Source organism: Vulpes lagopus, chromosome 16 (assembly GCF_018345385.1).
Source record: "Vulpes lagopus strain Blue_001 chromosome 16, ASM1834538v1, whole genome shotgun sequence".
NCBI lineage: Eukaryota > Metazoa > Chordata > Mammalia > Carnivora > Canidae > Vulpes > Vulpes lagopus.
Window position 1 is genome coordinate 36627520 of NC_054839.1, and position 13082 is coordinate 36640601.

Sequence of the window (13082 nt, forward strand, 5' to 3'; positions counted from 1 at the left end):
GACTCTGAAATATATAGCAAAGGAAAAAAAGCCCCAAAGCTATTGCAAGAATTATCCTACCTGAAGTTCTCTTGCAGGTGCTACAATTTCCAACACTTTCTAATAATTTTCAACTGCAAAAGAAAATTTCTGAATATCTATTTTAGGTGTTAAATACTGTACACATCCTTCATTTTAATTTTAAAAACCAAAATATTAGGGTACCTAGGTTGCTCAGTGGTTGAGCATACATCTTCAGGTCAGGTCATGATCCTGGTGTCCTGGGATTGAGTCCCATATCTGGCTCCCTGCAGGGATACTGCTTCTCCCTCTGCCTGTCTCTGCCTCTCTCTCTGTGTCTCTTATGAATAAATAAATAAAATCTTTTAGTGAAAGACACAGAGAGAGAGGCAGAGATATAGGCAGAGGGAGAAGCAGTATCCCTGCAGGGAGCCAGATATGGGACTCAATCCTGGGACTCTGGGATCATGCCCTGAGCCAAAGGCAGACGCTCAACTGCTAAGCCATCCAGGCGTCCCAGATAAATAAAATCTTAATTTTTTAAAAAAAGTATCTTAAAGACCAGGCTGCCCCGATGGCCCAGCAGTTTAGCACTGTCTTCAGCCCAGGGCCTGATCCTGGAGACCCAGGATTGAGTCCCACGTCAGGCTCCCTGCATGGAGCCTGCTTCTCCCTCTGCCTGTGTCTCTGCCTCTCTCTCTCTCTCTCTCTCTCTCTGTCATGAATAAATAAATAAAATCTTAAAAAAAAAAGATTAAAAAAAAAGTATCCTAAAGACCATGAAATATTTTGCACTAACTTGAACTAAATTTCTTTTATACTGCTGCCAATTATTAAAAATATAGTAACTGAATACATGGTTGGTGATTTTGGTCTTTTGGAATTATGTATTAAATGTTTTGTAGATTTTCCCCCTGAAACAAAATGTTGAATGGAAATCGTTTTTCATAGAGTTTAATGATACCAAATTAAATTCTTCGAAGCAATAAAGCTATAGACCTAGGAGGAACCTTGGGAACTGTCTAGTATAAACACACCATTGCACAGATGAGGAAATTAAGGTCCAGAGGGGGAGTGTGCCTTGGCCAAGGTTGCATGGCTCATTGGCTCTCCGTACTTCACTACGTTGCATTTGCTGATCTTTTCTTTTTTAAAACCATAATTAAGGTATTCATTTCCTTCACCTTGGAAAAATTACTTAATATGCCTTAAACTTAGATTTTTTTTTTACCTATTATGTGATGATAATTTTTTTAACACATTTTGTTACATTCACGCACAGTTACTATGTGCCAGGCATTCTTCAGAGCACTTTACAAGTAAGTGTTTTACAAGAGTAAATGCTTTGCAAGTATTCCAAGTGTTTGATGCTTACAGCAACCCTGTGAATTAGATACTGTCATCATCATCATCATGTAAAGGATGTTACTACTGAGGCCCAGAGAGATTTTGTGACTTAGCCTAAAGTCACACAGTTAATAAATCAGAGCAAGGCTTCAAACCCATGCAGCCTGGCTCCAGAGGCCATGCTCTTAATTATTAGACAGGGCTACCTCTCATAACTCATACTGAAATCACAATAATGTATGGAAAACCAATGGAAGCCCATATAGTCATTATTATTTTTTAAAATGTGGGAAAAATGAAGATATCAAGATCTTATGTTTGAATATTGGCTCCACCATTATTAGCTGTGTGACACTAAAAGAGTCACATTTTTTTTGATTTTCAGATTTTTAATCTTAATAATGGGGGCAATTATTATTCATGTAATGAAATTATCCAAGGTAATATAAATATATTAATATATCATGTAGTATATTACACTATGTTAATATAGTACCTATGGAAGTTCTGTATAAACTTTGAAGACAGGTAGTGATTTACTATGAGGACAGATTGTAAAATGTATGATATATGATCAGTCCTGAATAAAGAGAACCTAAACACAACTTTATTAATGAAAAATATTTTTCCATCTTCAAATCAATAGGTTGTAGAAAATGTGAACAAAAATAATGAAAAGATAATAAGAAAAAGTAGACACCTATTGTGGAGGCCATGGAAGTGAGCCTCTCATATCGCTTTCAAGAGAACCTGCTTTGGGAGCAGAGTTGATGGATGGCCCCATTTGCAGCCCCTTTTCGATCTTCCATTACGTTCATTCAAATAGGGCCACAATTTCCCTGGCCGCTTCCAGCCGGTAGCCAAGCACAACCAACCTAGTGTAGGCATTCCTATATGATGCAGATCTCCTCTAAAGAGCAACTTTCACTTGGGGTCTCCCCATTCTCCAGTAGAGATTTTCCCACAACTTATGTTGAGGTCTGAGGTCTCAAGCTCTTCCTAATTAACCTTTCCATCCCCATCCTCCTTTCACAAGTAGAAATCCTACCTTATGGCCTGAAGACTCTCTCCTTGCCTTATCTAGCTCTCTCTTCTTATATCTTTCATAGACTTCTCCTCACTGAGTCCCTTCTACTTTTAAACTCAGCAGTTTTCTCTTAGAGGACCTGAAATGACACACATTCCTGCCATCTAGAAATTACCTACACTTTACATTTAGTGTGTGGCATGCTAAAGCCAGCCTGTACTGGCTCTCAAAGCTAAATATTTGTCTCTTCCCAGGTCTGGTAGCTTCCCAAATATTTTACACAGGTAACTTAAAATCAGCCAGGATGTGAGCATTCACATTGTGGAAATCTTTTTCTTCCCAGAGAGCCAATTGTTAAACATTTACCAGCACACCACCAGTATTTTTCTTTTTTATAAATGAAATGATACATTATTTAGTAAGCTGTTTACTCCCAAATCAATAAACCGTGAATAGTTTTCACATGCCAGTAGTCTTCTACTACAATATTTTTAATGCTTTCATATTATTCCATCTTAGGAATAAGCGTGCTATATAACTAACCCTCTACTGCTGACATTTAAGGTTTTCCCAAAATCACTTTTGTCAAAATTCTGCCACCAGGATAGCCCCTGTGGCCCAGCGGTTTAGCGCTGCCTTCAGCCCAGGGCCTGATCCTGGAGACCCGGGATCAAGTCCCATGTCAGGCTCCCTGCATGGAGCCTTTTTCTCCTTCTGCCTGCATCTCTGCCTCTATCTGTCTGTTTGTCTCTTTCTGTCTCTCTCTCTCTCTCTCTCTCTGTAATAAATAAATAAAAAATCTTTAAAAAAAATAAATAAATACTGGCACCATAAGCATAGAACACTTTCAAGTTTTTGATTACTCATACAGGTTAATTTTCAACATTTTAATCTTAAATACTAATAAATACAGGAGTTTTGTTACAAATCCCCACACTTCTGACATAAAATTCATAACAACATAGCAAAGATATTTTAATGGTTAGAAGTATGGGTTCCACTATAAGGCTACTCTGTTCAAGTCTGATCGTAGCACTTTTCAATTAAGTGACTTTGGGGAATTAGTGCTTTAGCTATTTCTTCAGTAAAATTGGTATAATAATAGTATTTGCCTCACAAGTTTTTTATGAATATATAATTAGTGTATTAAAAGGGCTCAGAAAAGAGGTAGCACACAGTGTTAGCACTATAGAATACTCTTGTTATTGCAATTGTTATTATTTTTAAATTTCAATTGTTACTATTTAAATGTAATCCAATGATTGATAAATGGCATTTTCAGATAGTATGTTAGGCTTCATTCAGGAGTTTCATATATGCTTGTTTTTGTGTGGAATATATAAAGAGATAATACTTGTCATTTGCTAATGTTTTATGTGTAATATTAAATATATATCAGGAATTATTTTTTATATTTCAATGGCCAGCACTTGGCATATAGTTATACCTAACTTCAGATGGGTGGGAAGCTGTAAGTTTTCTCGGTATTCAGAAATAGAGAAAAACCAAATATTGGTATGTATTTGTAGTATATACCACACTTTCAAAGATCTAGTTTTCCTGTAAAAACAAGTTTAAATTTGGAAAAATTTAACTTGAGTATAAAGTGGAATAGTGTTCTTTTTTCAGATTATATTCTAGTCAATATCCATAATAGTTTCTATCATTAATTCAAATTATTTCACATGAAGTAAGATAATTCATATAAATATGTATCAATAACATTATTCTACCAAGAAAATATGCTAGAGTTTATGTACTATATAAGTGATGGAGATTTAAAATAAAGCAAAAGAAGATGTATAATTCCCTGTCTCTGACATGAAGTTTATAAAAGCTAAATCAGTTTTCAGCAAACTAGGACCTGTGGGGCAAATCCAGTGTGCTGCCTGTTTTTGTAAATAAAGTTTTATTAGCCACCATTCGCACTCACTGTTTTATGGATCCTTTGTGGCTGCTTTAGTGATTCAACAGCGGAGTTGAATAGTTGTAACAGAGACCCTATAGCCTGCAAAGCATGAGAAATTTACTATCAGATACCTTTATATTAAAAATCTACTGACTTCTGTTCAGAAGATAGAAACTGACATGGAAATTAAATAAACACACATGCAAAAAAAAAAAAAAAAACCCACAATGCAATCACCTGAAATTCCTACGAACAAGAGTAAAGTGATAGGGTTAGTATATAGAAAAGGATTAGCTCTAGTTGAGTTTTGACAAGAAGATTCAGATTCTTTTTTTTTAATTATTATTATTATTATTATTTTAACTTTTTATTTATTTATGATAGTCACACACAGAGAGAGAGAGAGAGGCAGAGACACAGGTAGAGGGAGAAGCAGGCTCCATGCACCGGGAGCCTGACATGGGATTCCATCCCGGGTCTCCAGGATCGCGCCCTGGGCCAAAGGCAGGTGCCAAACCGCTGCGCCACCCAGGGATCCCGAAGATTCAGATTCTTGCAACAATAACCAGATGGTATAACAGAATTACAATATTGCTTGTTAACCATAAATCATAACGATTATGCATCTAAATTACTGGTAAACTTTAGCAGTTTAAGAAAACCTGGGATATGACTTACTTTGAGATCTAAAACTTTATTACATTGTTTTTCAAAGAAACATGACCTAAAATACTGTTGTGCTGGGATTTTATAGAAAAGCCAAGTGAATAATTAGGGTAATTATGTGGAAAGTTTGGGCAAAAGCCACACATTTGCCTCAATTACAAGCAATTTGCAAAATCACTTTGCATGGTATAATTTGGTAATTTCTGAGATTACAAGAGAAGAAGGAAATTTCTGGAAAAATTGTAACGCTTTAAAGTTGGGTGATTTGGGGTATAATGACTGAGGTAAATCTTTAGTTTTAAGGCATATTACTACTGTAATTGACAATAGGAAGCCAGTAGTGGTGATAGTATAAAAATTATAAACTATTTCATTCCTTTTCATTTTTATCTCATTGTTTTTATTTGACCTCTGATTATTAGTTAACTAGACTTTGTTTATCTGCAGCCAGAAACAAAGTGGGAAATGTTTTACGAGGTAAGAACAAGGCCTTGTCTTCTACTTCGGCTTTTTACCTTTATAATGTGAACACAAAAGAAAAAAGGGCTTCTGTGTGAAAGACTCCCTAGAGGCAATCCTCGAAACCATATATCTCTCTACAGTTTAGATTTTCATCGTATTTTTAAATTAATAAGTTAGACTACCTCAAAAGCTTTAATCCGGACTGTGGTATTGAGGAATGTACATTAGACATTTCTGTTTTAATTTCTACAGAGCTTGATATAAAAAGGTTCTTTTTTTTTTCTTTTACATTTGTTGAAGAGTATTGAGGACCTTAATGCACCATATTGACAGAGTGATAAAAATAGCAAATTGCATTTCAGGCCTTATGCCAACATCATTAAACTCCCAGTCATACCCAAAACAATAACGAGGGCAAAACAAAAGCTGTAGCTCTCTCCAGCTCAACAAGGAGGCCTGTTGAACTATAGTCAGTAGCCCCTGACTTGGGTTCCTTTTACACTCAACTATTGAACAACAGATTGAGCGTATTTTGGTGTCGGTTCTATAAACAGCCTGCCCTTTTTTCCCCCAGGTTTATGTCTTAAAGAAAAAGTTTCATTGATAACTCTTCTGTGAGTTGGCCACTTAGATGCTGTTACAAAATGTTTGAGTGTCCCTCTGTCCCTCTCCCCTACCTAGCCAACCCCCTCTTCAGATTTACATGCAAAGAATTTAAATGTGCCAGAATTAATTAACTAAAAAGTTAAATCAGTGACCTCCCACATAAAATCACATTCCACAATTTTAATACTGTACTTGTCCATGGCAAATTGAGCAATAGAAAGGGCTGTTTGACCCAGTCTACCAAAATACAACCCTGTAAGTTATCAGAATAAATTCAAGTACATCTTTAAAGTGGTCCACTCCATTTGAAATCGATCAGAAAAGAATAATGTATTATAGCTGCATTTATAGATTACTAACACTTTTTTTCCAGCTGGCACAAAATAGTATTTTAAAAAGAAAACTTGAATTTTTTTAAAAAATATTTTATTTATTTACTTGTCAGAGAGAGAAGGAGAGACAGAGCACACAAACAAGCAGGGGGAGTGGCTTGCAGAGAGGGAAACAGGCTCCCCATTGAGCAGAAAGCCCAATATAGGACTCAATACCAGGACCCTGAGATCATGACTTGAGCCAAAGGCAGACACTTAACTGACTGAGCCACCCAAGTGCCCTGAAAATTTGGATTTTTTTTTTTATTAACTTTTATTGGTGTTTAATTTACCAACATACAGAAAAACACCCAGTGCTCATCCCGTCAAGTGTCCACCTCAGTGCCCGTCACCCATTCCCCTCCAACACCCCCCCTCCTCCCCTTCCACCACCCCTAGTTCGTTTCCCCGAGTTAGGAGTCTTTATGTTCTGTCTCCCTTCCTGATATTTCCCAACATTTCTTTTCCCTTCCTTTATATTCCCTTTCACTATTATTCATATTCCCCAAATGAATGAGAACATACACTGTTTGTCCTTCTCCGATTGACTTATTTCACTCAGCATAATACCCTCCAGTTCCATCCACGTTGAAGCAAATGGTGGGTATTTGTCGTTTCTAATTGCTGAGTAATATCCCATTGTATACATAAACCACATCTTCTTTATCCATTCATCTTTCGATGGACACCGAGGCTCGAAAATTTGGATTTTTAAAGAAGCATGGTGCTCTTAAAAATATTTTGATGTTTAGAAATATATAAATATAATATTGTAGCCTGTAATTCAAACCTGCATTAAATATTGTCTACTATGTCTGCATTCATTTAGAAATAAGAAAGCATCAAATACTTTCTTTTTCCCCCTTATTTTCACATTCTATCCTTTAAATAGGAAACATATTCTCTTTCTTAATTCCAAAATCATTTTTAAAGAAAATAAGTAGGTATCAGTAGAGATATTGGTAGAAGAGCAAATCAAGAGAACTATGCCATATATACTTAGAACAAAATTTTTATCTGTTACTTTTCTGAAAATTCTTTGTAATAGAGAGTGCAAGAGTATAACTGTTCAACATTACACCACGCCATCTTCAATTGCTTTATACAATATCTCAGGAAATGGTCCAGCAGGTTTGTAGTAGCTCAAATGAGATTCATCTCCAGTATCGATTCACTTATCCCATGACAGCATTCCCATCTTGAAAGTTCTCAGATGCTTTGAAATCCTCATTTTTGTTCACTTGACTGTGAACTTAGCTGCTTGTTCTTTCAAAATTGCAATATGTGGGCAAGCTTTCACTAAATTTCTTCATGAACCATTTAAACCAACCTACATTTAAGAACTTCTGGAACTACAAACTCAAAATTTTTGGTACTTTTCTCCCCTCCAACCTCCCAGTTAAATAAAACTAATTGTGAAATAGTTCATACATACAGTACCAAAAAAATGAGCAAATAGTCTTGCATCTTTGACTCATACAGACTTGTGTGCCTATTACAAAACTAGATTTCTATTTCCACATGGCACAACTATTGCATGCACCATGGTGCGTGATCACTATGTATTAAGTCAGGGATGATAAATCTCTTTTATGAAACCTACACTGAAAGACTGTGTTTCATAGACTAGATTGTCCTCACCTAAGCAACAAGTCAAATTTGGGCCCAAACCATCTTACTATAGACAGAATATAATTGTAAAAAGTGGAAATTATAAAGAAAGACCAATGGAAACCCAGATTAAAGCTACATTTTAGCTGACCATGGAAAACGGAATGAGGAGGAGAGACAAAATCAGAAGGTTAAAAACTTTAGTTTGGGGAAGCAGATAAGGTTATCTGTGGATGTAGTTTGAACAGAAAATGGGAATTACATACTAAATAAGAGTTTCTACTTCCATTGAGCTACCATGATTCATCTTAAATCATGGTTGAAAGCTTAGTGAACAAAAGGTAAGAGAAGACCTCAAGAAAGGAAAACAAAATCATCCAGAAGAAAGGGGCATTCGATGAAATGAAAATCCGTTGGTTAAGAAGTTGAATTGGCCATCAGTAAGGACAATTTCTTTTAAAATTTTTAGAAATCACCTTGAAAGCATTTTGCCAAAATTAAATTTCTTCAAATGTGATTGTTGGACAAATCTATACATGTTCCTCGTGTGGGACAATAGTTTTAAGATACTGCATACTCATCCCCTGTTATCTGTTGGTCAGAGCAAAGTATCCCAGAGGTAGATTCCATCAAATAGAAGTATCTTCACCTTTGTAGTGGACTTACGTTGATTTTTTTTTTTCTGGTGTCTATTCTTCTTATGATAGTATTCTCTTGAGTCCCAGTCACATGGTGTATAATTATTATATACTAAAATATTTATATTATAATATATAATAAAGCTATATAATTACAGTAATTATTATAGAGACTAAAACTTATATAACTCTTATTATGTATCAAGAACCACGTGGAAAGTTTCATCCTTAATATATTCATGCTATTTTTTCTGCCTTTTACTAATGAGACAAGTAGGAAGAGGAAGTTTTAATGTCTTGTATAAGATCATTCAGATAGTTAATTGGTGGAACCAGGATATAAATCAGAAAGTCTAGCTCCAAATCAATCTATACATATACATATGTATACATCCCCTTCATATTTACTAGCTATCCTATCATATTTTTTTCCTTAGCTCCTTGACTATTTTCTGTTTTCAGAAAATTTTCCATAAGAATACATGAAGTTACTTCACCATTGGTCACATTTGCATGTGTGATCATAGCATAATTTATTAAGTGATTCCCCCATTGATGAATATTTATATGTTTCATTTAATTTTTTGCTGGTACAAAAAAATGCACCCAAAAATCTTTATAAAAGTTTACACATTTAACAGTGAATCTTTAGAATAAAATGTTTGTTGGATCTAAGAGAATATTTAAATGTAATCTCAAATGATGTCACCAAATCACTTCCCAAAAGCAAAATATAGGACTACTTATTTCCCCACAGCTGATTAGAAGAGTGTTTTATCAAATATGGCTTTAATTTTTTTAGTCTTACAGATTAGAAAAGGAATCTCAATACAATTTTACATAGAAATTCTCTCATTATTGATTGAGATGGAGCATATTTTTATAACTTCAAGAGTCATTGTATTTCCCTTCCTTCTCATTTTCTCTTCACATCATTTTTCCATTTTTCTATTACACTGGTCTTTTTTTTTTTTTCTAAAACTATTTATACATGAATGAAATTAGCCCTTTGTGATATATTTGCAATTTTTTTCTCCACAGGTTTGCAGTCATTTTCATTTGTCTTTTGATTTTCCCTACCACTAAGACATTTTTTTTTCTTTTTTCTTTTTGTTTTAATATAGTGAACTATAGCAATCTGTTACTTTATGGCTCTGAATTTAGTGTTATGTTTTGAAAGAAAGGCCTAAGACCTTTTTCATTTGAGTTTAATAAATAATTTCTCCATATTTTAATTTCATTTCACTTCAAAACATTTAGTCCATTTGGAATTTATCATTTAGTCTACTTTGGAGTTATATATTTTAGATGTGGTATTTTTGGCTAGGGCCCAGCAGGCTATAGAATTCTTTCTTCTTCATCAATTCAGTTTTTCACTCATTCACAAACATAAGTTGAATTCTTGTCGTATGTATGGGCTATGGCCATACAAATATGTTTAAGACTCAGACATTAAACATGTCAAAGGCAATAACACAGCACTTTCTGCTTCTTCGTTTCTACATTCCTATAAATCCTATCTTATTTTTATACTCAAAACTACATTTTGGTAATAGGATGCTAGAAAAAAAAATCACCAAAAATATCTAATCAAGAGAAGGCTTAAAAAAATCTTTGAGTATTACTTAACTTAGAAAGTTATCAAACACTAAAGTGGTATTTCCCCAGACTAGTATCCAAGCATAATTGCTGGCAAGATCAAGGGAAAACCTTTTTAATGGCATAATGGAAGTTCTGTTACTTGATGTAGTTTCTTTTCAATGAACTATGGTTCTATTGAACTATTTTAACCCTTTTCATTATAGTGAAATTAATACTTTAATAATATTTCTACCGTATGTAGGAATGGACAATTGTACAAGATTAAAGTATCACCTGAGGATCTGGTGAGATTTTTGGCTCACAGACCTAATGCTGTCTTGAGTGAACTTTGAAATCTCAGGCATAAGATCTTTTATTTATATAAAGGAATTGGAATAAATGGTTTCTAATTTCACTCTCAATTCTAAAATGCTATGATCCTTGGCTGTTTTAAACATTCATCTGGAGTCCTTGATTGTTTGATAGCTTAGTTCAAACAACAGAATTTGACCTCAGCACAAATTTGTTTTGAAGTCTGGTTTAAAAAAAAATTGCAATGAAGGCTCATATCTATATTTTTTTAACAAAATCTAAAATAATAATCATTTGAAATTCTCCTTGATTTGAGGCATAAGTTATTAAACCACAAGAGAAGTAAATTGAGTGGAACATTGTATAAATAACAATGGAGAATCACAGCATTAAAATATTATTGAGTAATTTCCTAGCCACAAAACCTGCAACCAAATGTCAACTCATGAAGGCTTCTGTCTATATTTGGATTCATTCAAAAGATTCAAAATAGCATATTCTACTACATCAATTTACTCTGTTCATAGGAGAGTAACCTTAGTGAACTTTGGCCCATCTATAGCTCCTAACCATCTGCTTCCAAAGGAAAATGATGCTTTCTTCAATGAAAGACATAAAAACACCAAGTATATGCCTAATTGCCCAGCTGGCTGAGTTTAGAATAAAACACTGCAAAGCTGATTGGTGAATTGATTTTGCCATTTGCTGTGGTTTTCTGCAAGCATCTAATCAATTGGATAGTTTGTGCTGACCCATTTTTGGGTTATTGTGTTCTCTGTAATATTTATCTTCAATACCATTTTAGCTTTATGTATTTTTATACATTTGTAAAATGAAAGCACTCTCCTTGTGCTGATCCTAGAGCTTTTGTATGACAGGTCCATATAATGTATAAGTATACATAATTTTAAAAATTAAGCCAGTGTTCAGCATAACAAAAAGTTTCTACATCAACCATATTCAGGATAGATTTTTTTTTTACTTAATTAAGCTAAGGGCCAACAATTTGGAGATTCAGAAATTTGGAAAATACATCAGTGACCGATTTGAGACTTTTTTCTTTATATGTGACCCATTAATTGACAGATTCCAGAATTCGGAAGTAACCTTAAATGTCCTCTATTCCAACAAGCCCTCTAACACTGGAATTCCCTCTACAACATCTCCACCATGTGGTTATTTGGCCTAAGTCACCACCAGTGACAGGAAACACACTATGTCCAGAGAAAATTTTATCTGTGTTCAGCTGACTGTGCATAGTCCCTTTTTGTGTTCAAGTCAAACTGATCTACCTGAAACTCCGAACAACTGGTTTTAAGTCCATCGGTTAGTCCTTAATGTGCTGAGCCTAAATCATCCTTACTAAAGCTTCCTTCCCATTGAAAGATCTTCCAATATACAGAGATACTAATATCCTCTAAATCCCTATATATATATTTTTGACTGATCTCTTCTAAATATTCTGTACTGTTTTCACATAACCATTAAAATATGAAATGTAGGGATCCCTGGGTGGCGCAGTGGTTTGGCGCTTGCCTTTGGCCCAGGGCGCGATCCTGGAGACCCGGGATCGAATCCCACATCAGGCTCCCGGTGCATGGAGCCTGCTTCTCCCTCTGCCTGTGTCTCTGCCTCTCTCTCTCTCTCTCTGTGACTATCATAAATAAATAAAAATTAAAAAAAAATATGAAATGTAAAACTATACCTTATGCACTAGGTGGTAGCTGAATACAGAGTAAAAGGAAAATTTTTACTTTACCCACCAACGTTCTTGACATGATACTTCTGTTAATGCAGCCCAAAGGGATATTAATTGAAAGTACACACTATCGAACTATTGTCTATAGCCCCCTACATTGCTAAAGGATAGACCTGTTTTCTGTAATCATGCAGTTTGCTTTTATCTTTCCATACCTAATGGAATACATTTAAGTTTGCTCAGAGTAACTATGAGCTTTCAACCGTCAGTCTTTCATTCAAATTAAAAGCTTAATGAATTTGATTTTACGATTTAAATTCAATATTTAATATCTAAACTTCAATTAGCTAGTTTAGCTATAGATTATGAGAAGAAACAGTTATTGTGACTGAAACAAAATAAAATTTTATTTCTGCCTTAATGTGGAATCTTGCAGGAGGCGTGTAGTACTAAGGTGCTACCCTGTCTCCACAGTGCCTCTAGCGGCTCAGGTTTTGAATTTCTTCCCTCTCAGGTACATGATGTCCTTCCAGAGCACTGTGTTCCATAGGGAGCACTAATGCCCAAGTAGCCTCTATCACCATAGAACCCCTGAACTTAAAGAGAAAAAATTGGAATGCCTACGTGGCTCAGCCCTTGAGTGTCTGCCTTTGCCTGAGGTCGTGATCCTGGGGTCCTGGCATTGAATCTCTCATCAGGCTCCCTTCAAGGAGCCTGTGTCTCCCTCTGCCTATGTCTCTTCTTCTCACTCCATGTCTCTCATGAGTAAATAAATTTAATCTTAAAAAAAAAAAAATCAAAACTGATGTTGCAAATTATCTGGAAATCAACTGGCCACCTTTCATACCAAACC